The sequence below is a fragment of the Nothoprocta perdicaria genome, unplaced genomic scaffold (genome assembly GCF_003342845.1).
Source record: "Nothoprocta perdicaria isolate Ctin4 unplaced genomic scaffold, notPer1 scaffold_1, whole genome shotgun sequence".
Taxonomy (NCBI): domain Eukaryota; kingdom Metazoa; phylum Chordata; class Aves; order Tinamiformes; family Tinamidae; genus Nothoprocta; species Nothoprocta perdicaria.
In genome coordinates, this window is record NW_020454093.1 from 5794827 (window position 1) to 5820887 (window position 26061).

At 45.2% G+C, this 26061-nt stretch overlaps 2 long non-coding RNA genes across 3 annotated transcripts; both read right to left on the reverse strand.

Annotated features, from left to right (window-relative positions):
• Positions 1-943: 943 nt before the first annotated feature.
• LOC112945588 lies at positions 944-19333 on the reverse strand. 2 transcript variants are annotated; one of them, XR_003249042.1, is made up of 5 exons: positions 19089-19333; positions 14893-15026; positions 5709-5805; positions 1934-1990; positions 944-1049 (listed from the first exon to the last, which is right to left on the reverse strand). It is a non-coding gene; the product is annotated as an uncharacterized LOC112945588 (long non-coding RNA). The 2 variants fall into 2 exon arrangements; XR_003249043.1 differs by lacking the exon at positions 19089-19333 and adding an exon at positions 15978-16028.
• A 4296-nt stretch (positions 19334-23629) lies between these two features.
• Positions 23630-25599, reverse strand: LOC112946561. Its single transcript, XR_003249261.1, has 3 exons — positions 25545-25599; positions 24808-24884; positions 23630-23852 (listed from the first exon to the last, which is right to left on the reverse strand). It is a non-coding gene; the product is annotated as an uncharacterized LOC112946561 (long non-coding RNA).
• Positions 25600-26061: the final 462 nt, after the last annotated feature.

The window sequence follows — 26061 nt, forward strand, 5'->3', positions numbered from 1 at the left end:
GTCTGCAAAGCTCCTAAGCCACCCTTGGTGGCCCAAAGATGCCTATCCCTCATGTGGACGCAGGAGCTGGGCTGCCCATGGGCTCTTGGCCAGGGCCCGGCCGCTGCGCTCCCCTCGGCCCACTCGCAGCAGCCTAGGCCTGACGCCGGCCTGCTCGGGCCTGGTGCAAATATGGCCGGCGAGCTGGTAGCCCGACCAAGGATTGCTTTCTAGATCTCACGCTGCCTGTTGCAACATTTTCCATTTTGCGTGTTCAGGATTTGGGTTTAGCCTTCGGAAAAACAACTCCAACCTACAGCCTCTGCACTCCATCCTCCATTAGTAAAGTTCATGACAACTTGGCTACGTTCTGACTTGGAAAATGTCCTCGGCACTAACAAGACACTGGCCAAATGACTCCCCGGGCAGCCTGAAACCTGCCAAACCAAAATGAGATCTGTAAAACTGAGCTGACAGCACGAAGCCTATATAGACTTTTCCAGGCCATTTGCCAGGCCCTAGTGGCCTAGTTTTAAAAAGACAAATTGAAATGATAACTAGCTAGCTGAGCTCTCCACAAACACTTTTAGAGCGACAAAGCGCTGCCCTTGCCAGGCCTAACCTCTGGCAATGAAAGGAATGCCAGTGACTTTAAAAATATATAGCACAGTAAGTTACAATGAGTGTCAAGAATCTGAAATTCCCTTAAGCACCTTTTTGTCCTTTGCAAGCCCGGTGACCTTGAGCTCCGCTGCGAGGGCAGGTGGCAGGTCCTGGCCCTTCTGTGTGGGTTTTGTGCACGATGTCAAAAAGGAGCAGAGCTCCTGGGCTCAGCAGTGCAAACATAACCTAGGAGGACAACATCAGGAGCCAACACCAGAGCCTCCAGCCTGGGCCTCCAGAGCCCGCTGTGCTGTGAGCTGCGCCCACCACAGCTCCCATCACCATTCCCTGCTTGGCTTCTCCCCTCCCAAGTGCCTCGGCACTGGTTTTCAAAAGCCAAGGCTTTTTAAGGGTTGTGTGTTATCCACAGTGTTTTGTGTGCGTGGAAATCCAGGCAGGACTTGGGTCTACAAAAAAAAAAAAAAAAAAAAAAAAAATTAGGCACCCATCCTAAATACCATTTGAGGGTTATCAAATATCTAGGTCTAAGGGATTAACAGGATCTTTCAGGAGAGAGGAAGAGAAGGTCATACCTTGACTTTGATCAACACTCATTTTGTTTTGAATGAACATATGCAGAGGAATTACCGAGGCCAGAAATTATTTTTTTAAGTGGTGGCACTGTTTAGTTATTAATCTGCTATACTTAAAACAAATGTATTGTGGAAGAAACGGGAAGTACAGGTACTTGGTGTGCTCAAGTATTAGTGAATATCAAAGAGAAAAGTACATGAGAGCTGATGTTTGCAAAAGTAAACTATGCTTATGAGACACACGAATGATTACTGAGACCAACTCTCTGAAGACTTAACGTATTTATTTTTAGCTGACTGATTTGGGACTAAAATATTGGAACATGTTCACATATTCTGGTTTCTCCTGCCTCAGCTTATAGTTGTTTTATCTTTTTTTGCCAGTAACCAAAGAAAAGAGAATCTTTTTTAACCACAGTACTTGTCTACTTTCCAAGACATAAAAAAATAAATAAACATTTACTAAGCACAGGCAGTACAACCCACAAATGGAGAGGAGGATCTTTTCTACCCAGCAGTCTTTCATCTTGGAAAACTAAACAATAATATTGACTCTTTTTTACACAAAACTCCAGTGCATTATAGAATACTTTTGCTAAAAAAGGGGGAAAGGCAAGAGTAAAGCAAACAGTAATGCATCTTACGAGTGAGAACAAGACTTTAATTCTTTAGCATTCCGTGCAATAGCAGTGCTTGGAACAGAATGACTTGGGAGTAGAAGGATAGAATAATACATAATCCCTGGACAGTTTCCTTACCTTAACCACAGTTCCTCCAATTCATAGTTTTGTATTCTTGAACTGTTACTTCGTTCCCTGGTGGATAAAACACGTGTAGGCTGTTAGTGCTTCTTCTGCAATTAGAAAATGGTTAGAGATGTTGATTTAGATGCTCATCTGTGATATTTGGGCACATGTTGCTGCATATTTTGAAAAATCTATGGCATGGAATTAATCAAGGTTTTTAAACATGTTCGTCTCTCTGTTCCCTAGTTTGGTGGAGAAACCTGCATAAATCTTTTTTCTGTGTGTCTGGGTTTGAACTTTTGGGTAATTTATCCTTCCCTGATTTTTTAAGAAAGGTTTTCAGAGTATCAGAAGATGAGGCTATTTCTCAAGAGTACACTTTGTGCTATGTATAAAACAACATTAGTGACAGAGTGTGCTTTTTTCAGTTGGAACTGACATTTGATACATTAGCCAAATGGGAGCCTCAGCCAGATCATAATTGGATATGTATTTTCAACATCCTCAGCCCTTCAGCCAATTGGCTGGGACTCCAGGAGACTTATTAGTAGAAACGCATCTTTATCTTTTTTGCTAATCTGACTAAAGTGAAACCATCAAAGTAGGAGCCAAAATGAGAGAAAGAAGGATAGACAGAAATACCAGACCTTAGGCAGCAAGCTATGGTTCAAGAAAATTATTGCTCATTAGGCTTTGCAGGCAATGGCAACGTGCAGACGAGGTAATACTGAAAGGCTTTAAGATGAAGAATATTTTCAAGCTGTACCTATCTGTCACAATCAGAGATTTAATAGCCTTGAGGAAGATTGCATTTGTGAATATTGGCCCAAATCTCGAGAATTCTTTTCTGTTTTCGTTTGCTGCTAAAGCAGGTTGAAGAAAGATTGCCAGGGAATGCATTTGCAAAATCACACCAAGTCTTTTTCGAGCACATTATTTTGTCAATGTTTGTCATTGTGCAGCTGGAAGAATCATTTACATGTGATGTCACGCTAAGAAGAAATTGATGAATTTAGCTTTAATCCACAGATTTGTGTTAAGTATGTTCAAAATGAAGTAGGTTAAAAATCCTCCCCCTTAAACTGTTCATCTTAATGAGGCATTTTAGCACATTTTAGTGCATAAGAACAACCATGACATAAGAATGGCAGGAGCTAGGAAAAAAAAAAAAAGGATGTCATAAAAAGGATGGAACTGGTAAAGTTTTGCAGAGAGATCTGTAAGGTATGCAAATTACAAGCCCAACAGTTCCAAAAAAGTAGAAAAATAAACCTTCAAAAGGGATCTATGCAAAGACGCCTGGTGAAGTAAGACAGCACATGGACACACCCACACAGAGCTCATTGCAAAATAGGGGCTTGCACGTTCACTTAGCAAACCTGCAAGCTGTGAGACTCCTCAGCATACTGTGTTTTAGCATATCTGCCCACAGCTGGTAGCAGATGATGCCTTCACCACTTATGACCTGATAGATTCTGCACTGGGACTTGAGACATGTGCTGAAGTAATGAATCAGAAGTAGTGAGTGGTAGGAGTTGGTAAAGAACTTGGAAGTGGCAACCGGCCATCATTCACTGCTGCACAATAGTATGAGTAGTAAAAGAAGGATCACCACCCAAAAATAGTCTTTTCCATGAGCACTTTAACAAGCATAATATGGAAACACTTTAAAAAAGTTTGTCCAGATTTTTTTAAGGAAAGCAAGAATTATCAAAACCAGATCAGACAGTGGGCTGAAGGGTTTAGTATTTCATACCTGACAATGATCAGTACCAGATGCTATCAAGAAGCATTAAGAGTTGACTACACTCTCAGGTTTTCTTCTTAAGTGGTTTGGTTAATATAAAAGTCAGAGAGATGTATCTGAGTGCTCAGTTAATTTTAAAGCCAGCAATCCCTCCATCTTTTGGCCCACAGCGCAACAGAGGTAATTTAAACTAGTTTAGCTTAACCCTCAAAGAATGGGGGTCAAGCAAGTTGAATTTCATGTCCTATTTTCCACGGGTGAAGTTCAGTTTCACAGATAGCTATCTTGGGTGAGAGGAGGGGGATCAACAGTCTCTCTACAGGATTTTGCCTGTGTCCAAATCTCATGCAGAGTAACAGGGAAGGTCTGCTGAGTTCCCTGCAGCCTCATATACAGTGAGCAAAAGCTTTGGGATGACACACAACAGGCCCAAATGTGTTAGTCCTCTCAGGAAAATCTATCTGGCAGTGGCACTATTTGAGATATTCCACATCTGCCTTTTTGTTTCAGAAGGGTGATGCTGAAAGAGTGCTCTTCAGCCAGCACCAATTCACAACAAAACCCTCAGCAGAGCCCCCTTGCTCCCTGTCAGGTTTAATTGATACCATGTTCCCTTCTCATTCCTTTCCAGGTCCTCCCAGTGTTCCCTGTGAAGCCAATGGTTAACTTCTCACCATGTTTAGAGCTTACCTTTCTGGCCTGTTGTCTACTCTATTCCCATGGGGCCATATCCTCCCCAGGGGATACGTGGCCTTCCAGTCAAGCAGTTGCAGAACCCCTCACAAACGTTCCTTCTCTAAGGCTCACAGGAGTAAAAACACTGGAGGTTCAGCCACACTCATGGTTTAAGACAACATGTTTAACTTGATACCTAGGGTAGGTTAAGACCAGGCAAGCAGCAATTTGATCACTTACAGTCATCTGGTCATACACCTGGCTAATTTCTAATCTATAATGGCATATCACCCTTGCAGATGGTATTTATAGCTTTCCATGAATCCCTGGAGGTGAGGTTGTAGGCAGGGGGCTAATGTCCAACAAATATTTTCCTAAGAAATCACTATTTTGCTAATATTCACATATGTACTCATAGAAGTTCTTAGCATTAGGCATATGCAGTCTTTAAAAGGTAGAGATTTAAACATGTATGGAATTAACTTTGTATGCAGTGGAGTTCTGCTCCGTTCTTTCTGCCCTGCTGTTTATCACAGACTCACAGAATGGTTAAGGTTGGGAAAGACCTCTAGAGATCATCCAGTCCAGCCCTCCTGCTCTTTACTGACTGCCTCAATTTATGGTCGGTTCTAACATTGTTAAGCATGTTTACTCAAAGTCATTTTTGTTAAAGACTACAGGTGGCTAGCTAAACACAATTTCTGGGAAAATATTCAGGCAAAAATGGGCTACCAAAACATTGTCTTGTATACACTACACTGTAAGAAGCGAGCACAGTCTAAAGATATAGGGATCATAGGTGTCAAAACTGACTAGTTCCTGCCAGATTTTCAAGGCTAAAACTCAGTGAGACATGTTTGTCCAAGTTGGCGACTGTGAAATATCTGCTACTGTGAAATCATCTGCTTTCATGGCTGATTATTTTGCCAATAAATTCTTCAAGAACTGTCCATTTCTTCTGTCCCCTATAGGCAATTTTTGTTCTGCTGATCACCTACCTGGCTTTTTTATTCATCTGGCCTAATAAGACTATTAAAAAGAAAGAGAAGGATGCATGAGGGATAGCAAATGGAAAACACATGCTTCTGACAAGATGTCTCAGGTGGCTAATCATTCATGCTGAAATACATGAAACTTTCAAAGTACATACACATGATCACTTTGTTAGTGATCTATACCTTACACAAACTAGCAAATACCAAAGAACCAAACTCATTGCTTACGTTTAAGAAGTACTTGCAAGGGTCAAAGTTGTTCCTGGAAGCCAAAGAAATAAGTGCAACAAAATGTGATCTCAAAGAAGAGTATAATTTAATGGTAGATTAATTTACTGTAAGTCCACTCTTTAACTAAAGTAATACTAACCTGCAAACATAGTCTGGAAGGAAAATCTTCATGTGTCAGTTTCAGTTCAAGCAAAAGTTGAAATTTTGGTCCAAAAATCCCCTTCATTTCTGAGCCTCTGAAATAAATTTTGAATAACTAAGTGTAAACATAAATGCAACATCATACTTTTTGCCAAGGGGGAATGTCATGGAATTCCAGCATACTGAAATGATATGTATGTAGCAATAAATGAAAGACCATGAAATATGCACATAAATTTTGATAATAGTAATTTGGAACTACATTATGAATGAGGTATACAGTACCACGGGGTAAAACCCAAATCAAACAAGCCATGGTGTGTTTCTCTTCTTAGATACTTCAACCAGACCCAAGATGGTATCTCCAAGTAATATGGGAGTAGCTAGTGAATTATGCTCTCTTTTTAAAAACTGTCTCTATCTGCCTATCTTTACTCTTTTGTGGATCCCATTACCAGCAGAGCTGGAAACTTCCCAATACAATGCAGAGTTTGTACTCAATACAAAGAGCACTTAATTGTCTTTGGCAAGTCTTAAAAGCAAAGGTCCTTAATCAGGTGAACTCCTCTTGACTGTAGCTCCAGCTTGCAGAAATCTCTTCCAGTAAAATGGATCTTTGTCTGAAAGCAATGCAGGAAGCAGAATGGAAACGTGCAGGAGCAGCCCTCGGGATGTAACCCTTTAGCACCAAAGCGAGCCTTAGGAGCAGGCGGAGCTGGGTCCCTTCTTGGAGCACAGAGGTGGCCCGCTGCAGCCTGCCGAGGGAAGGCTTGGGGATACGTGCATGCAGTGACGCGCTGCAATGCGCTGCCTCTTTTGCCTTGCAGCTGCTTGGCATGGGAAGCTCACACAAACTGGTGCGAGCCACTGAAGCGATCATGTGCTAGATTGCAAAGTGCCACGAGCTGCGCGCAGACAGTGGGAAGGTGAGATCTGCTGGGCTGTTGCCACCAGGCAGACACTGTAGCCAGGCAGGGCTAGCAGGAGCCAGGCCTTGGCTTTGCCAAAGTGCAGGGAGGTCTTGGGGCTGCAGCACAAGGCCCAAAAAGGTGATGGGAAGCAGCCAGCTGCACCCTGCCATGTGCTCCTTGGGCAGGCGTTGAGGCCTCGCCTGACCATGCTGGGCATCACGGACCCCAGCTTCCACGTGCTGACCCCCACTCAGTATCCTCTGGGCACAGCATGGGAGCAGCCCCCTGTTGCTAGTCACATGCTTGAAATTAAGCGTATTCTTACTTGCATTGCTGGTCTGCAGCCAGATTGCTCCACTCCAAACCCATAAAGAGAAGGAAAGGGTGGGGTTGGGCTGATTCACAAATGGGTCCTTGTGGTGCATGAAGGCAACACTGAGAAAATACTGTCTCGTCCCCCAAGCACAGGCACCGGTGCGGTCCAGAATCCTGCTGGGAGCCATGCAAGCTTTGTCTGGAGCACTGACCACCAAGTTTGAAATCTAATTAAGGCGTAAAAAGAGGCCGTGGAAAAGAAATCACATCCACTTCAAAGGTACCTGATGGCAAATCATTTTGTCTGTCGCGAGCCATTAGCTCAGCAGCTGACATCTCTATCCAGCACGCATGCTCCTGCTGCTGGCTGTCCTCCTGCAGCACGGCACACGTTGATCTTTGGGCAGCACCCTGAGCGTGCATGTGACGGGCTGGCTGGCAATGATTTCCACTTGCCCACAGCACTGCTTGCAGACCCTCACTGCTGCATGGTGCAAAGGAACACCGAGCCCCGCTTGCTTGGCCCAACCTTCCTTCTCGATCCTCTGCATCCATCCACCCCACCAGTGCAGCCTTGGCACTGCTCGTCATTGCTGCTGCCTCACTCGCCCTGGTGAAGGTGGCAGACCTCTCCTCTCCCCCTCACTGCCCTCTTGCTCCGTGACTGCCTCGGCACAAGTCTCTTCAGCCGTCCACAGCCAGAGGCCAACAAGAAGGCAGCTCTTGTCTTGCTTTCCCTCTCATCTTGCTTTCCCTCCTCAGCCTGAGCCCACGCTCCACAATTTGCCAGTCTTTTTCAGCTCAAGGAGGGAGCTCATCGTGCTTTGGCATCTTGCATTGCGTGGTACGTTGTGGCACACAACAGAATTCGGCTTCTATCAAGATAAAACATAATTGTTTTCAACATTGGTATAACGTTAATAGTTGCCTTCAGGAACAACCCTCTGTATGTGAGGTTTATGCCAAAGGTTCAGGAAATCACACATAATGGTTTGCTTGATCTCAGCTCTCTGGACTCACTTAGGACTAGACTCTGCACTTACCCTCTACCCATAGCGAAGGGCAATTTGCTTCCAGAGATGAGCCAAGGACTGAATTATAATTCACCACAGCCTGACCTGTGCTTCTCGGCAGCTCCATGCCCACTGCCGCCTCCTGCCAGGGCAGGCCGGCCCTTGGCACTGCTGGCTCCCTGGCACGCGGCCCGGCCCCAGCTCCATGGCCCGCTGTGAGGAGCAAGGCGGGAGCCGCCTTCCCTGCCCCGACACAGCCCCAGGGACACGGAGCGCCGGCAGAGGAGCCCGGTGCAAGCACCTGCACCTGCAGGTGGGCTGAGGGCCCACACCAGGCACACGTTACCTCAGCAGCTCCTGCCTCAGCGGCACTGCTGATAGTGAAGAGGGGACACGATCCCTCTCTGAGGCTTGGCCCACAGCGGCCACCCCAGCGTGTGTGACCTGCGGCGCCCATCACACCCTGCGGAGCCACGGAGGCCGCACAGGAGGCCCGTGCTCAGAGCAGTGGAGGAGAGGCCGACATTTGAGATGAGCAAGCTGTTATGGAAGCAGGCGCAGCCTCCAAGGCTTCATTTGCAATTAGTATTTGTTGCTGGGCAGAGCAGCTCTGGGACATCCAGCTGGCGCTGCCCGAGGGCAGGGAAACGGTGCCTAACAACATGCGGCAGAGCTGGCAGCGCCAGGCAGCCCTGGCGCCGCCTCCTCCTCCTCCTCCTCCTCGAAGGGCAAGCGGCGAGCACACAGTCTGGCCTGGGGTGGGTAACTGGGAGTCCTCTCGTTGCCAGGCCCAGTCCTACAGGCAGAGGCTGAGGGCAGAGGCTGCTCACAAGGATGGTGTTGCAACAGCCTCGTTTCAGCTGTGCGAGCACTGCCGTTGACCCTCATCTCTCCATCTTTGCAACAGAACATAGCTTTTGGATGAAGCATAAGCATCAGAGAGGGAAATGTTTTCATTAAAAATGAAGGGTTCATGGAAAGTAGCAAGGACTACAGAACTGAAATTGTTCCCTTTAAAGATAGGAACACTGCAAAGAGGAATTTTAATGAACTCTGATTTTTGCTGTAACTTTGTTACAGATACGTGCATGCATATGCTTTTGTGAGTGAGCTTATTTCTGCCCTAACGAGCAAGCTAAAACACAGCCTTTCGCTGCCTAAGGCAGAGCCAGAAGACTCCAGTACAATAAAAATTCTCCGCTGCCCTGAAGCCTTCATCCAAAATTGTATCCAAACCTGAACTGAATTATTTCTGAAAGGGTAATTACTTCTTGATTACTTTTTGCCAACCTCTAGGCTTCCAGGCTCCAGGCAGAAGTAGAGCTCTCAGATGTCAGAAGAGAGAGAAAAACTGCTCTTAGGGCGACTCCAGCCTAGCTGGAAGAACAAAGTACAATAAATCTTTTCTTGTGGGAGCTCCAGACCGCTTTCCAGAGGCTGGGTGAGCTCTGATACATTGCTGATAAGCCTCCAAACCAGTGACAGGATTCTGACCTGCCCTTATTACGCAGCACAAAAGAGGAAGGGAAAGCTTGGCACTGGTGGCTTGTCTCAAAGGTCAAAGTACAGAGACCACATCCATTGCGTTGCTCTTCAGCCCTCCGTGGAAGATTGCTAGGAGCGGGTGCAAGCCTTTCCCTCCCTCCCAGTGTGCTGCTCCTGCTGACGCATGGTGCAACCAAAGAGGGAATCATGGTCTGTTCCACCCAAACGATGCTTTGAGGGTGGACAGCTGATGTCATCCCTTCGGTGGACCAGATGACACAATTTCAGGCTCTCCTTCCTTTCTGAGCCTCATCCATAGTAGCAAACACTTCAGAAAAGAAAGTTGGAATTCTTCTGTATTTGCCTTTGTCTTGCCTGGGCATGACAATAGCCTTACACACTACCCTGCCAATTTTCTACATCATTGCAAGCAGCCTACAAACCTCCCACATGCAAACATCCACACTGGGACAGGCCAGCAGTCCATGTAGTCTGCTCATGATTGCTCCCTTGGTTTTGTAGTCCAGGATTTCACCTTGTTGTTGCCTCTTTTCCAAGCCAGAGTTCTATCAGCCATCACTCTCCATTGTGCAGATGCCATTCTGTATTCCTAAATCTTCTTCTCAATATTCTTTTTTTGAACCTTTCACGTTCTGTGCTGGCATAACTAGTACTGAACACAGTAGGAAGAAGAAAGTTTCTATCTTCCGTGGCAAGTGAGTTTCCTCTTGCTTGCTAATCATTTTTAAAAATCCTAACATTAAGATTTCTTAATGCAGAGGTGGTGCTAGCAAAGAATTTTCTTCCATGATTCCTGTCTTCCTGAATTTCTTATTGAAATGCAGACACTTTCTCATTTAGAGTTTATCTATATGTGTGTAAGGGCAGGACATTTTTCCCCATGTGCATGGTAGAAAATGCTCTTATTAACATAAAATTTCATCATGTTGGGTTATCACCCAGTCATTCACTGTCAGTGGATCCTGTGAAAGTCATTTTTCCCTAGCAGATCTAATAAAATTGTGCATGGCTTTCTCTTTGTGGAGTAAATATTAGCAATGCTGCAGCCTTTGACCAGATGTCTTGGTTATAGCTGCTGTATTTGAGTGAAAAATGCTGCAAGGAATGTGAAGGCTCATTCATTCTCAAAAGGAAAAAAAAAAGAAGAAAAAGTCTGATCTTGAACATCTTTCATTTCTTTTAGTGTTTTAAATGATGGCTTCCTTCCTTCATTTCTCTTTGATTCAACAGATGCTATGTAGCATCAGGACGAGTTTGGGTAATATTTCATACTAAATCACCATGTATTGGTTGTGTTGGATTTATTTCCATAGGGTTCCTCCAACCACAAGGGTACCATATATTTTATATGGCTCAGTGTATCAAAGCCTAGTGGCAGGATGTGAAGTTTCTGTCTGTGTATGCGCGTGGGTGTGAGTCTGTTTCTAGGATAGGAGAATTTTAAGAGGGAGTCACAGCACATATTGGTGTGTGAGACCAAAGGTTTCCATTTCACACATCAGCCCCATAATCTCAAAGGCTGTGGGAAGGAACCACAAAATGATACTGTCGTGATACATTGGAGCACATGCAAGCCTGGGTAAGAGAAAGGAAGAATCCAGTGCTGACTATGACATAGGTACTACTATCAGGCAGGACATAGAGGAGCTGCCATGAGCTTTTGGGACAAGAATAAGGTCAATGGACATTTTAAGACCACCAAGGCCGAGGAGAAAGCTCAGAGAAGAGCCATTTCTGTTGTTGGCCAAGTGAGCCAATCTCAGTAGCAAGATTCTCATTTGAGTTTTACCTTGGGTTCCTTGTGCTTGGGTTAGAATTAGGTGAGGATTCACAGATGATTCAGCCTACTCGTGGATACAGAATGATAACAGTGGGTAATCAACAGGAATTACTGTTATTACTAACCCTGAAATAGGCAGAACTTACAAGAACCTATAACACTACCTTGCAGTTACTAAACCTTAGAAGTTTAATATGCTCTGAATAGTGGCTGTGTGGGTAAGCAAGGATTCAACTAACAGAAAATCATAGGAAATAGAAAATATGCAGCTTAGATCAGAAAATAGCAATAATTTGTGGTTTCCAATTCAAGGTCTTGTATTCCAGTGGCAATGAAATATTTTGTTTTATTGTCTTCACACATTTCACTATTTACTGATTTTTCTCAGATGAAGCAGTTACTCTTTTCAAATTCCTTCTTATTTTCCAAATTATTTGAAGACCTATCTTCTCAAAACAGTTGATTTCTGTAAAACTGATGCCTGACTAATTAGTTCATATTTTTTTTCTGATTACTGAGCATCTCAATATCTATTTTTAAGGGCATTCTTTTAAATTTAGAAAAGCACGTGATCCTTTTGATATCATTTGAGCTTTGTCCATATCCATAATGCATTCTATTTAGAAAGAGCTTAACTCCTCAAAATGAAGTAATGGGGGAGTATTTACATGGAGTAGATAATAGGTAGAAAGAAAACATGATAAAAATAATATTTTATTTTAATCAGGTCTTTTCTTTTTCTCTCTAAGGGTGTTAAAATGCACAGTCAGCACATGGCTTTCTTTCCTCAGTGGTTGCACAGACTATGTTATATCAGGTGCTAAAGGATCTTCTGTGGAAAATATGGTTTCTTTATTTATCATGTAAACCTTCTTAGGCAGTGAGCAAAACCTGATTAAGTTCTGGAGACACAACTTGGGATTTTCTCCTCCTCTTGCTCCCCTTGTTGCAAAATCAATGCCTGAAGGAGTTTAGGCCAGGTTGCCCAAACCTTGAGACTACAGGGGCAGACTCCACAAACAGGCTTTGATTTCAGGCACATTCTTTTTGATTAGAAGTGTGCAGAAAATGTTTTTAATTTAGCAGCACCTCTTTGGCCAGGTTTTAACTTGGGTGGCTTGGATCAGGGAATAGTTTTACTAAAACCAACCACGTTTGCTTGGGTGAATGTTTTAGATCGATGGTTCTGGTTTGGGCTCGTTTTCATGTATAGCCACAGGCTCATACTCCGTCCATCTCTCTCTGATTCCCTTTTGCAGCTCCCTCTGTACTAGCCTGTGGCCGCTAAAAGAACATTTCATTGTTAGAAAACCAAGGAATCAGGTTTATTTACTGGGAGTGACCTAGTTAGAGCAGAAGTGGGGGAAAAAAAAACACATCTAATATAGTTTATCATTTTGAATAAGCACTGAAACAACTGCTAGCCATCCACTGCATACTTCACTCCTTGGATCAACAAAGGAGCCCTGCCAAACGTCAGATTATATATTCCACAGCTGAAGTGTTTGCATAACTTTTCAGTGGCTACCATTTAAAGAAAGAAAACCACTGATGGGCCTTTTCTTAATATGTTCCCCTAAGTTGACATGTTCACAGTGTACTGCCAGCAATCATTTTGTACTTGGAAGGCAAAGTTACTCATATCTTTGCTGTGGCCGCTGTGCCAGCTAGCAAGACGGGACTAGTCTCTCATATTTTCACAATCTCGGCATTCCATCGGAGGAACTTGAGCACGTTCACAAGCAGTGCTGGGGAGCCCCGGGCCCACCTAATGCACAGCATGGCTCAGGAATGGGAGAAGGTTTGCTTGCTAAAATGCCAGTCATGTGTTATCAATAATGACATCTAGAAAACGCTCGTTTGTCCATTTTGGTTGGTTGCCCAGTGACTCAAAAGAAATTGTCTGGCATTTCTCTTTGGAAGAAAGGAAAACGTGACTACATCCAAATTCAACACTGGCTATTGCAGCACTCCTACCACTGTCCAGATTTTGTCTTTAGTAAAGAAATAGTCAAGAATTAGATTTTTTTCCCCTAAGCAGTAAGTATTCAAATAAGCCTTCCTAATCCATGGCTATAGAATATAATTTTCAATATAGTAGTAGGGAGTCACATTTCTCCCTCTGAACACCAAGGTTTTCAAGCTACTTTGGTTTTTTTCTGTTTTTTTTTTTAAGCACTCACCTCCCTGTCTTGCTCAAATTGTGGCTCAGCTGAATCCATGCAGTCCATGCACCCTTTCAGCAGACTAGTGCTTGGGCATCCAAGACCACTATCCCCTTGTCAATGTTGAGCTGAACTTTGCACATCAGAGAAGAACATTTCCTCTTTTTGCTGAAAATCAAAGCTACCAAAGCTAACAAATATCCTCCCCAAAATGACAGCCTATATGCCAAATGAGAATTCTCAAACAATCCCTCTAATTAGATAATGCTTTACAATCAGTGAAAAAAAATGGCTCCAGAAAGATAATTAGCATTCTGTTTAACTGCTTTTGATGGCTCTGTTAGAGGGTAGAGCAAGACCTTTGAAGTTCTTCCATAGCTGAGAGTAAAAGCATGTGTGTTGGGCTACATTTGAAGAATTTGTAAAGAAGGCTTTTTCCATTTTTCATCTGTTCCATAAAAGAAAGCAGGCCTGGGAGATGGAGCAAACAAGCAGTTTCTTCTTGACACTTCCTTAGAAAACTGTCCTCTTTCAAAATGCCAGCCACCTCCTATTGTTCAGAGACAAAGATGATCCTGTCATGTAAGTTAGGTATAATGAGTAATGAGGACACACTGATTGGCAGGAGGTTCAGTAAGAGGCGATGTGAGATTTTTTGTAAGCACCTGTTAAACTTCCTTGAAGTTTTGCTACATGCTGCTGAGGAATGGTCACATTCCACCTCAAAATACCTAAAGGATTTCAGGTAGTGGATATAGTTGTTCATGCATATGCATTACAAAACACTCCAGACTCCTAAGAATTGAAAAAGCTGTTATATAAATGGAAAATATTATTTATATCTCCTGATACGACATTTGAAGTTAGCCTTGTGTGGAGCAGGAGGTTGGACAAGATGACTCCCAAAATTCACCTTCAACTTAAATTTTTCTTAAATCTTTCTTTCTGGGAAAGTCAGCATGCAGTACAAAGAGTTTTAAATATTGACTAGACTTTTTATTTCAACGAAACCCTCCATTCTGATCTGAGTACAAACCACAGTGGGAAGGTGCCCTTGCTGAGAACAGTAACTACTTCTCTCTAGATAAGGGGCCATGCCACAGCAGCCCTGGGTAACAGGAAGGGGTAACAGATTCATTCATGCTCTTTTCAAGCTAAAACACCAGAATTGTTATGGCAACTAAGTTAGCTGGATACTTCATATAGGTTCTCAAGTGCCTTAGAGGCAGGAATGAGAAAGTCAAAAATCAGTCAAAAAAATCAGTTAGGCTCCCAGCGGCTAGATTTTTCAAAGGTATTTGAAACGGCTGACACTAGTGAGCTACAGAAAAAAAGTACTCTCTTTTCAAACTTCAAGGTTTACATACTCACATGTCTAAATCTACATGAAAATTTAAATTTATAGATATAAAAATATATAATATTATATATTATATTATGCATATATATATATCTTATGAATATTCTTACAGGAATTAGCTGATGAACTTACTGAACCATTTACATGAACTTTGGAGAAGTCAGGGTCCACATGTCTTCACCGTTTCATCATCCTCGGGCACCCATGGGCCAGATGCTGCCACCGTGGCTAGCATGGAGTCATCTGTCACTTTGAGTGTGGTCTTACTGAAAATGAGAGGAAAGGCAGCGAAATTAGCAGCTTTTTTCACCAAGGAGTTCATGCAGTGACTGCTGAAAAAGGCAAATTGTTTTCTGGGCTAAAAATTCTTTAAGACATGTATGGCCTCCTGATGACTTAGCCTAGCAAAAAAGCAGGCTGAGGGAGCCCTCGGTTATCTGATGGGCAGATTTTCAGGTTGACCTGGCAGAAGCAGCTGGAAGTCAAGAAGAGACAAAACGCGCAGTGACAAGGCAAGACCAGACAGGAAGGAGAAAGGGAATGAACGCAGTGGCTTCCTGGCCTTCCCACACAGCTAATGCCTTCTGGGGTGAAAAGGAAGCAGAGGAACGGGGTTGTGTGGCGGCGGTGCCAGCTTTTTCGGTGTCTCGGGCACTGTCTGTAGGCTAAGTGCAAGCAGTTCAGGCTGCTGCTTTGCATGGTCTGCGTGCTGCTGCCCCAGCCACCTGTGTTGCCCCAGAGCAGTGGCCAGGAGGGCTGTGTGGGGCAGGCTGTGTGGGGCCGCTGCTCTGTGGAGGCCAGGGCTGGGCAGGGAAGCTCAGGAGGGGTCTGGCCAACAGGCTGCCCAGCAGAAATCATGTCTGGGGGCTGGTTACCTGAGCTAAAGCCTGTCAAAGCCTGGAGACTGCTAAAGCAGATTGGCCTCCAGATACCAGTCTGAGCATAGTCATGTGGAAGAGCTTGACCTGGGCCAAGAAGCAATTAAAGTCTGAGAGCTCCTCTAACTGCTAACAAGGGCTGGGCATGGCTGTTTCCAGCCTGTGGCTTTGCACCTCAGCTTTGCCCAGGTTTCCTTTCCTATGGGTTGCACACGTAGCACACAGACCTGGGGTAGAAGCAGCCCCAACCTGTCACGCTGCAGCACAGCCCCCAGGCACTGCCCATCTCAGCTGTTGCCTACCCGGGGCTCTCCTCAACTGGGCAGCAGGATTTCTCACCTCCTGTGAGGTGGCCCTCCTTCTGACGAGGTTCAGTCCCCGCTTCCTGTGCACCTTCACCGCCTCCCAATGCTCGGAGCTGCCCGCCTGGGTTCTGCACATCTCTGGGCTACGGCTCAAAGAAAACATGCGGTGACAGTCAGTGAATCGTTAGCTCTGTCTTGCAGCTCTCCTCAGCAGGCATGCAGAGACCCTGAAGCAGTACACGCTTGTGCCTGTGGAGTTACTTCATTGACTGACTGCCGGTCCACTGGGATGTGATGGATGGTTCCTCCTGCATGCAGGCTCACAGGTTTATTGGCCTCCCTGTGGCAACACTCTCCCCTCACCAGCTCTCCGGGCAAAAGGGAGAACAGCTGCTTGTGAAAGAAAAGAAGTCTGGAGGAGCCGCACCACCACCACCACCACCACTACCAGGGGGGAATGGAAGAAAGGGAAGTGGTGAGAGTGCACAGAGAGGTGCACAGTGCAGGAGACACATTCCCGCTGGCATCTGCTCCGGCCTGCCCCACGATGCCCTGACGTCAGCAGAGAGGAGCAACTGAGGCCACAACCAAAGGGAGCAGTGCTGGCACCAAGCCCCTGGTCCCTCAGGAAGAACCAAATGCCTGTTCTTTGCTGAGGAGTTACCTGCTGCTCCACAGCAACTCTCCCTCCACATGCAGGTGCCTAGGCACATGCAGGAGCTCCCCAACAAAAACTCTTCTCCCCCATTTTCCAGAAGGGCCTGGCCAGGCCGTAGCCTGCAGCATGCCTCTCAGCATTCCACTCGTCCTGCAAGGCTGAATGGCATGAAGTTAGTTACTTACATTTGCAGTGATCACAGCCAAGGGAGGCTGTTCTGGACATACAACTTGACCTCAGCCTTTTCACAGGTCCACCTGCTACACAGTTCCTATGAATTTCTTCATTAATTTCCACTGAATCTCTCTGATAAGAGACCTTTGAATGTCTCTATGGGCAGCCTCTCCAGCACCAATTGCCCTATTCACACATCTTCCTGAAAGCAGCAAGAGTCCTTGTCTGAGACAATTGCAGTTTGCTGTCTTAGTCTGGGTAAAAGTGAACTGTACCTCTTGACCTGAGCTATCTATATCTTCAAGGTATAAACATAAAGCAACTGAATCAACTGAACTCTCTTGGTTCCTTTGTTTTTTTGCCTCATCTGGAGCTTTTCTCCTGATGTGGTTGTCTACGTCATGTTGAAGTTCCTGTACTCTGGAGACCCTCCCTGCCACTCCACCATTTGGTCTGGTGCAAAGTGGCAGCTTCCATGCCAGCATCCCCCGGTGAAAGCAGACTGCAGAGTGCCAGAGTGTTTTTCTCTCTCTGCGCTCAGCCAGCTCTGAGCTGGAAGGCATTACGAGGCAGTTACCACTGCACTGTACAGTGGGCAGAGGAAGACCTTTTCTGCTGAGAATTACCACCCAATCTGTCAGGAACATGACAGGCAAAACAGGACATAGCATTTGCAGCTGCATAGGAAATTTCCCTTCACCACAAACCACAGTGTCAGCATGGACTGCAAACACCCAGAGCCGTGCACATCCATCCATCTGCACGTACTGACGGTCTGGTCAGGTCTCGAGCACAGCGCTACATGCTTGACCTCCACACTGCTCATCATCCTGCTGCACAGGACACGTTTTTTTTCTGCCCCAGACATGACAGCGTGCAGCACGGCAAGGATATCCTTGCTACGCCCGTGCCTGAGCCTGCCCATTTTCTTGTCTGATCCAGGCAGCCAGGTGTGTCTGACTGGACTCATTCTCCAAGTAACCCCTCCATGCTATCCATCATGCTCCACCACAAGCAGCCTGCTTCAGGCACCACTGAATACTGTTATTTCTCTTATCCTGCGTTTTGCCATGACATTATGCCTCCTGATGTGTCAGGTCTCTCAGCTTTCTGCAACTGCAGGCATTCATTTACATTTTATTTTCCTGAGCTCAGATTTTTCAATGGTGCCATCTTTTCTTGAAGATGAGGTGTAACTTTGGGAAGTAAAATATTGTTCCTAATATGTTTTCCAAGTCAGTGACACAAGTCATGGATTGCTAACCATTTCTGCAGATCTATGTTGGCCATTCCTGATTAATAGGATGAAAATATCAGCTCAAGTCCCAGACATCACTATTTCCATTCAATTAGTACAAAATAGCATCACTGAAAACGCGATCTATTTCAGAAGAGTTCAGCTCTTACTCAGCTGTTCTAAGTCTGCTGGGATGTGTAGTAAAGGTCTGCATGTGCTGCTCTTTGCCTGTTCCACATCATTTGCGTAAATGTAGTCAATATTTGTATTTTATTTGTTTATTTGAAGCACTCAGTTTCTTTTTTCAGAGTAGGTGTCAGGCTCATTTTTCTATCTTTTCCTGCATTTCCTTTGCTGACCCTCTCAAAGCCAAACATCACCACAGAATTGAAAGAACACTTGAAAAGTTCTGCGATATTTTGGCCTCAGGAAAACACAATTAGTTTCATCTACATTAGTTGAATTTGCTTCCTAGAAATGTTCTAGTAAACACTAGCAGTACATTATCAAAGCAAAGTGAATTTGAAATAATTCTGACAAAACTTTCAGTAAAGTTAATTAAAAGCTCGTAATTGTGCCTGTTTGCAGTCAAAATCCTATTTTAGAAATTAACCATATACAACAAGACAGCAGAAACATTTCTGTGTATTATTTTGCACCTAATTAAGCATTACTAATATACTTTAAATGTCAAATACTTGGAACAAGCAATTCACAGTCAACAAGTCAAAAAAATTTATAGAATCTGATTTCTTCTACAGCTAGTTCTGAATAGGAAATGCATTCAGGAAAATCACAGCCATGAAAAACAGGTAAAAATGGAATAAATTGCCAGTGTTATCTGATTTGTTAAACTCTACATAATTGTGTATTTTGCGATGCATGCAGAAAGCACAAATGGTACCTCTAAAACAGAAGTACTTGGCCTCCAGGTGAGCTATTTACTGCTTCACAGGCGTCTTCCTGCAATGCAGCAATCATTTTTAGGATGCTGAGAGCAATATTACTACTATTTGTCTGCTCCCATTTCCATTTCCTTAGGCACAGGGACCAGATTTACTCCGCAAATGTCCCACCTGCACAGCATCACGACGGCTGGAGCAGTGCCCAGCCCCGTGCTCCTCTCCTGCCCTTTCTGCGCGTCCTGGCGAGGCGGCAGCGAGGGGCGGGAAGCACTGACCGCCTCCCTGCTGCTGTCCTGCCTGCACTCTGTGCACACTGCAGGCCAGGCCTGGCAGGGGCCAGCAGCAGATGGTGCTGGGTTCCTGCAAGCTCCCATTTCCCTGGCGTCTCGGCCTGCCCAGGTGGACATCAAGAGCCGGCGTCGCTCGTTGGCAGCGGCATCTGCAAAAGAGACCGGGATGAGATCGCTTTGTGTCTGCTGTGGCCTTGCCTTCCTTGGTTGCCCGTGAGGTTTGTCCATGGGATTTTAGTTTAAAAAATAAGGAAGTGCAGATCCTGCTTGCTGGACACAAACCCTCTGCCATATGGGTTGGAGAAAGCCTGCTGTGACATGGGAACACGGTGTCTCATTCGAGACGAGGTCTCAAACGAGGTGTCACCTCCAGTCCCGGGAGCAGAGAAGCATGGAAGGCAGCTCCCTGCTGGACAGCAGTCCCCAGGGATGTGTGCTAGCTGTGCCCAGGCCAAGCCTCGTTATTAACCAGCAGGGATATACCCATGGAAAAATATGCCTGTGGCCAGGCTGGGTTCCTCGCAGATGCATGGCCACCAGCCGGCACGCAGCTGCCCCCAGCTCTCGTTACCCAGAGTTCAGGACAGGAGAAGGAGGGAATACATGGAAACCCCCAGGGCACATCAGGGAACAGGCAAGGGCATTTTGCCCTTACTGCTAGCACACAGGAATCCATCCCTTAGGAGCACTGATCATGGAGTCAGCAGGATTGGGTACCTGCTGCAAGTTAAGCAGGTGCTTATTGCAGGGCTGGATTAGCACCAGCTCCTGTGTGGCTGAGCACCAGCTAACGACTCTCGTGAGGGTGCTAAAGAAAAGCAGATATAAGGACAGCGTCAGCTGAACTTATGGGCATCCACAAAAACATCTGCAAAAACCCAATACCTCAAGACCATCTCATATATATAATATATATATAAAAACATATATATAATATATAATTAATATGTTTTGGGGGATGGGGGTTAAAAAAATTAAAGACATAGCTAAGCTTTAAAGTCCAACCCACAGAGGAGCAGCATAGCTAGTGCCTGTGCTCAGTGTCCCTGGTAGCTCCAAATACCCTTGGCTCTTCATAGCCTTTGCTTTACAGGGGCACACACACATACACGCGCGCGCACACACCCACACACACACATATATATATATTTATAAATAAAATATACCCTTCACATTATTGGCATGAAGTTAGTCCTGAATATTTATGCGGGAATAGGTCAAAGGAGTCAGAGCTTCCTGCTCCAGTGTCCCCTCCAGAAGAATCTGCCCGGGGAATGCAATGGGAAGGAGGGATGCGGCGCTCCCGAGCCCTCCTCACGCCCCTGCTGCAGCTGAGCACGTGGGTCACCTCAGCACGGAGCTCGGTGACACCGGTGGGCATCTGCACAGCAGGTGGCTCAAATGCCTTTTTGTTACATTTTCAACATTATGTGCCCAGGTTGCGGCTTAAAAACGACCAAGCGATCGTTATTCTAAATGCAAGAAGTGCATTTCATTTGCATGGCTCTGACGGGATTAAAGGAGGCATTAGAGTAATTAAGGTCACTAGGGTTTGCTATTTGCTTAATCCCTAAATCCAGCTCTGCTCCAACATTATTCAGTAATATCACGGGGCAAAAGGTCACTGCAACAATATATGCCTGTCTAACCTTTCATCACAAAGAGATAAACGGCTTTTGGCAGTGGTAAAGAGTGAAGGGAGGATGCCTTGTGTGCCCAGCCGGGTACCAAATCAGCAGCATCGCCTCACGTGCAGACAAGGGAGGTGGCAGAGGCAGCCCCTGTGTAGCAGGTGCCACGGGGGAGATGCAGCAGCCACCGAGAGCCCTGTCTCCACTCACGAGCAGCACAGGAAGGTTAGCACGGGTTACAGGTGAAGCATCTCCCGGGTGCTGCAGCGGCAGCCCTGGAGCGACGGGCGTTGTTTGTCACAGGCAGGTTTTACACTTTGCACTGGTAATGGCAAAGTGATGAAGTCTAACAGAAGTCCTCGTGATGCTGTACAGTCCTCTTCTTATCGTTCTGACATGGGCTTTCCAAAAAATGAGCAAGCAGCTTCCTGCCTTCAACATTCCAGGTTTGCTAAAATCAAAACCATTTAACTCCAGGGAATATGAGAAAGGAATATATGTGAAATTTTAAGTTTCACATGCTTGTAGTATTGCTATTTGAAGAAAGCAAAAATAAAATGGAAAAGAAATGCCTATGACCATGAGTGCCATTATTTTCCAAATAGGTTGCATGAGACACTTTTCCTCAGGTATCATCTGAATCCAAAGCCAAACTAAATGATCCCTCTGTTAAAATGATAACAATTAATGCACGGGCAACACTCAGAGGATATTGTATTGTTGAATATTATGTGTTCCTCTAAGTAAGCTTGCAGCAGTTATTATTTTTAATTAAATGTACATGCATTTGATTCTGTTGAAGGCCTTAACTCCCAAGGCTGCATTGTTATCTGTAACCCAGAGCTGCTCTGATTCAATTGAAAGAGCCCTAAAACAGAATTATGCTGATTGAAACTGCTCTGGGGACCGACCCAACAGCATGTATTCTTTCCATTTCACAAATTCAGCTAGCTGCAAGGCAAATGGACAGATGGGACTTTTTTTTCTATTAACATCATTTAGGGCCAATTCACTGTAAGTTATGTCACTTCAAAGGAATCCTTAGTGGCACTCCAGTGCACCGTGCCAGAGAAATAGGTGCATCGCCAGACAAAAATCAGCCTTGACAAACCTTTGGCCAGGTAGATGGCTCATAACAATATTTTAGTGATGATCCTGTCACTATTTTGTACTTGACCCATCGTGTCTCTGCGGTCCTTCTGTTGGCCAGTGCAAACGTCCAAGTAAAATAAAAGGAGCTAAAGGATAAAGAAATAAAACAGGTTTTAAACTGAGTGGAATAATTGAAATAGTTTGAGCTGTGGAATGGATAAAGAAATAGTGGGTTCAGAACTAAGGGAGGTAATAGAAGCAGCTTGAGCAGTGCTAAACGCTGTCAAAGAGTTGTCAGGTTGTCGCAGAACAGCTTTGGTGACACACCTGTCCCTGGCTGTGACCCATATGTTGCTCCACGCCTGTGTCTGTATTATAGAGTTGAAAATGGTCTCACAGTAGTGGGACAATATGTACAAGTGGGAATTAAAACACAAGCAACACATTTCTGTGCCTGCCATAGATAAGCAAGAATTCGGAGGATGTATTTTGCCTCAAAGCTCTAGGGGATGTCAAACACACCGTGCACATTCGCAGGCTCCTTCTCCTCCCAGCCCAGCACGCTGCTGCAAGGCTGATCTCAGGAGAAGCCCCACGAGCAGAAAACGGCTCTGTCTGCCTGCTCCAGGCAGCATTAACCAGAAAAGAAGAACTCAAGCCATCCCTGGGCTTCATCAGGCTGTAGGCAAACCAGCACAGCAAGAGGAGAAAACCGAGCCGCTGTGATGCATAATGCAAGGAGCGCTGAGCTGCCCTGCTGATGCACAGGATGTGCTGGTGTTTTATTCACTAGCACAAGCCAAAGGGATAACCCAGGCCTGAAGCAAGAGCCCTGTGCAGCAGTGCTGCCATGTGCGCGGGATGCTAGTGAGCTCGCTGTCCCTATGGCGGGGTCTGAGCGAGGGAGCAGCGCTGCTGCTTCTGAGTGCGCTCACGCACTCTACCCTTGCCCTCCTCCTCCCAAGCCCTTCTGCTGAGGCACCCGGGGACTGGGGAGCTGAATTAATTTCAAACGCAGGCTGAATCTGCGAATAGCTGCGGCTGCCCCGGAGCGCCCGGCCCGGTTGCCTGTGCCGAGGGCGCTCGGGGTGCGGGCGTGCAGCGCTGCACCGACGTGGCAAGGCTGCAGCGTCCCAACCGCACGATTGCAACACTTTCTCCACCCAACAAGCCAAAGAGACAGGTATTTGGGGATTAGCTTATTTTTCTAAAGAAATCTTCTGAGTGAAGGAAGAAGAAAAAGGAATGTGCAGAATGTCCAAAAGGATGCAGCTCGCAAATACAAAATAAACAAAGGCAGAGCAGCACGTTGTGCAGCAAGGAACATCTGAATATTTTTTTTAATCGAAGAGAGATCAACACCACTTTTTGGCCCCTGGCTGTTCCCGGCATTGCTAGAAGTGTAGCTGGGAATTCTGTTTTAAGTAAGCAGCATCTGCCATTTCCATGGGCTGTCTGAAAGTGCTGACTAGCTGGTAAAGAGATTAGCACTGTCTGACTTTTCTGCTAATAACCGATTCATTACCTAGGCTTGGCAGTGCCTTGGTAATTGTCAGTTATAAACGCTGACATTCTTGAATATAGTTCCTCAGAAGCAAATAATATCTATTTGACGGGCACAGTGGCCATTGTTTTGATCTTGCAAGTTCAGGTAAGTTTTCTGAACCCTTATCTCACTGTGAAAAGAAAACAGGGTTTAAATCAAAACAAGTCTCACCTTAGATGGCACATCCATTTCACAGCTTGGTGTATCATTATAATCCTCTCTCTTGAAAGGACATTCTTCAAACCGTACAGTTGAAATATAAGGAAGTACATTGACTGAGTTGGCCTGGACTTGTTAAAGCTTTAAAGCTGTCGCGTATTGGTTCTCTTCTTTTGGAAAACACAAAGCAACTCTTCTGAGTGGTGAAGAGAGACTTCTAAGGAGTTGTGACCAGGACCATAACCAGAAAAAAAAAAAAAAAAAAAAAAAAGAGATGCAAAACTTTAGACAATTCCAGTTCTAAAAAGCTATTGTAGAAATAATACAGTTATGTTCTGTTTATGCTTTGTTTATATAGAGAATATACTGACTAAAGGGAAGCCTTTGCTGAAATTCTCATTAAGTTTATTTATCCCATTGTCTTTCCATTGTCTTTTAAAATACTCTAGGAAAAATGTGCTCATGAAAATCATAGGCATGTGACTGCTTTTGAATGAAAATATCAAATATCAGAGGTGTGTTTTTGCTCTGAATTCCCCAATTTTAATTTCTTTTTGCTTTATACTTCATCTCTGCTGAACAGATGGCAGCCTGTTCCTGACAATGATACTTCACTGGTCTTGGCAGGATGATGATGGTTCAATCAGCCATTAATCCTGTGGCAGATAATGGCTGAAAGCACCAGATCAGGTCACTCTTGTTGACCAGATTGTGCAAGCTGTATGTTTTTTTTTCACTGATTTCTTTGAGAGCTTTTTCATTTGAGTATGCAGCATTCAAGGGTCCCTCATTTTGAGCCTCATCACAACTATTCACCCAGTTCTCAGTGGATCCTCACATCTGGTTAAAAACTTTTTGCATGGAAAATAAAACTTGCTGTCACAATGCAGCGCTGCCGGGCCTGCAGTTTGCCCCACACCACGCTGGCAGCCCTTGGCCATCTGTGTCCTGCACCCTCTGCTGCCTCTTGTTCTCCCACCAGTCCCAAGGAAAGCGAGTTTCCAAGAGTCAGGCACTGAGACCTGGTCAAGGAGGCATCTTGTCTCCTTTCGATTGACTCTACATTTCTTTTGAAGCTCCTGCAGGCTCCTGAGCAACCATTTCAGGGGTCTTGGGTTGACTACAAATGTGAAGATAAAATCTGTGAACAACAGTCAATTGGAAACACTCACCAGTGCTCTCTTTGCTGTGCATCCAACTTTGAGATATCTTGCTCTCAGGATAATTTTACCATAATTTCAATCAATTTCTTTATGGGGGAAAAAAAAAAGAAATTAGTGAGATGTGGGAAGAGCAGCCCATTGATCAACACTGCTATTTTACTTTTTATCTGAATAAGGAAAATGCTCAATAATTTTATATGCCTCATTTCTATCCTGACTACTTGCATTTTACCTTTTTTTTTTCCCCATGATTATCTGGACACCAAACAATCTGTCTCTCTAATGAATATAGACAGTGACAGTAGGTGGGGAGCTGCTTATTTGCATCTTTTGCACTTGCATGTGAAATTCATGACCAGCTTAGGTTACGCCGAAAGCCTCCTGGAAGGCAGTCAAAGCGTTTGCAAGCCCGCACTACCACAGCCCGATGAATATTGCACACAGGTCCAAAACGTCAAGTTATTATTCAGCCCTTCCCCTGGGAAAAGGCTCCCTGCAGCCAGCAGCAGGAAAGGAGCTCGGGTCTGTGATTAGAGCCTCTGAGGCCCGGCCATCACCTCCCTGTAGCAGCAGCCATGGCTTCCACAGCCGATTGAGAAACTCCCAGGTGTACAAACTGCCTTGAAGAGTCAGGTAAACAGGTACTCCAAGAAAGGCACACGCAAAGAAACTGGGGAATGGGATTTTTAATCACGTTCAGGAGTCACCTCACACTGCTCCTGTTTAAGTCAAAGGCTGGGGCTTACCGGCAGGCTCAGCGCCGGCAGAGGTAATCCCGGCACATGCAGAAATCTGCCCTGGTTGAGCAAGGGTGGCTTAGCCGTCCCGCTGAATCACTTTCCTGGTTTTAGCCTGGCCCCACAGATTTCTGTCAACACCTGTGAAAACAGCAAAAAGATGACATGAAATAAAACAAGGAAGCAGCAGCACTTATCTGTGCATTGAAAATATTAACATCTTTCTCCATGCATTGGAGAAGAGAGGTGAGGAGTCTGGAACAGCAAAGTTGAGGTCACAAATGGGACATTCTCTAAGTTCCAGTCTATATGCATCCCAAGTTTTGGCATATGTGTATTTTTTTCCTTATTTTTAATATTCCTCACCACGTGAAACACCCACAGTCAAGGACCTGCCTACGCACAGTGAAGGACAGATTTTCTCCAAACGCTTTTTGGCACAAGCCTCCGTAACATGTGGGACTCGGCCAGCAAAGCCCTCACCAGGTCCGACATCCGTGCCCAGGAGCCACATCACAGGATGCAG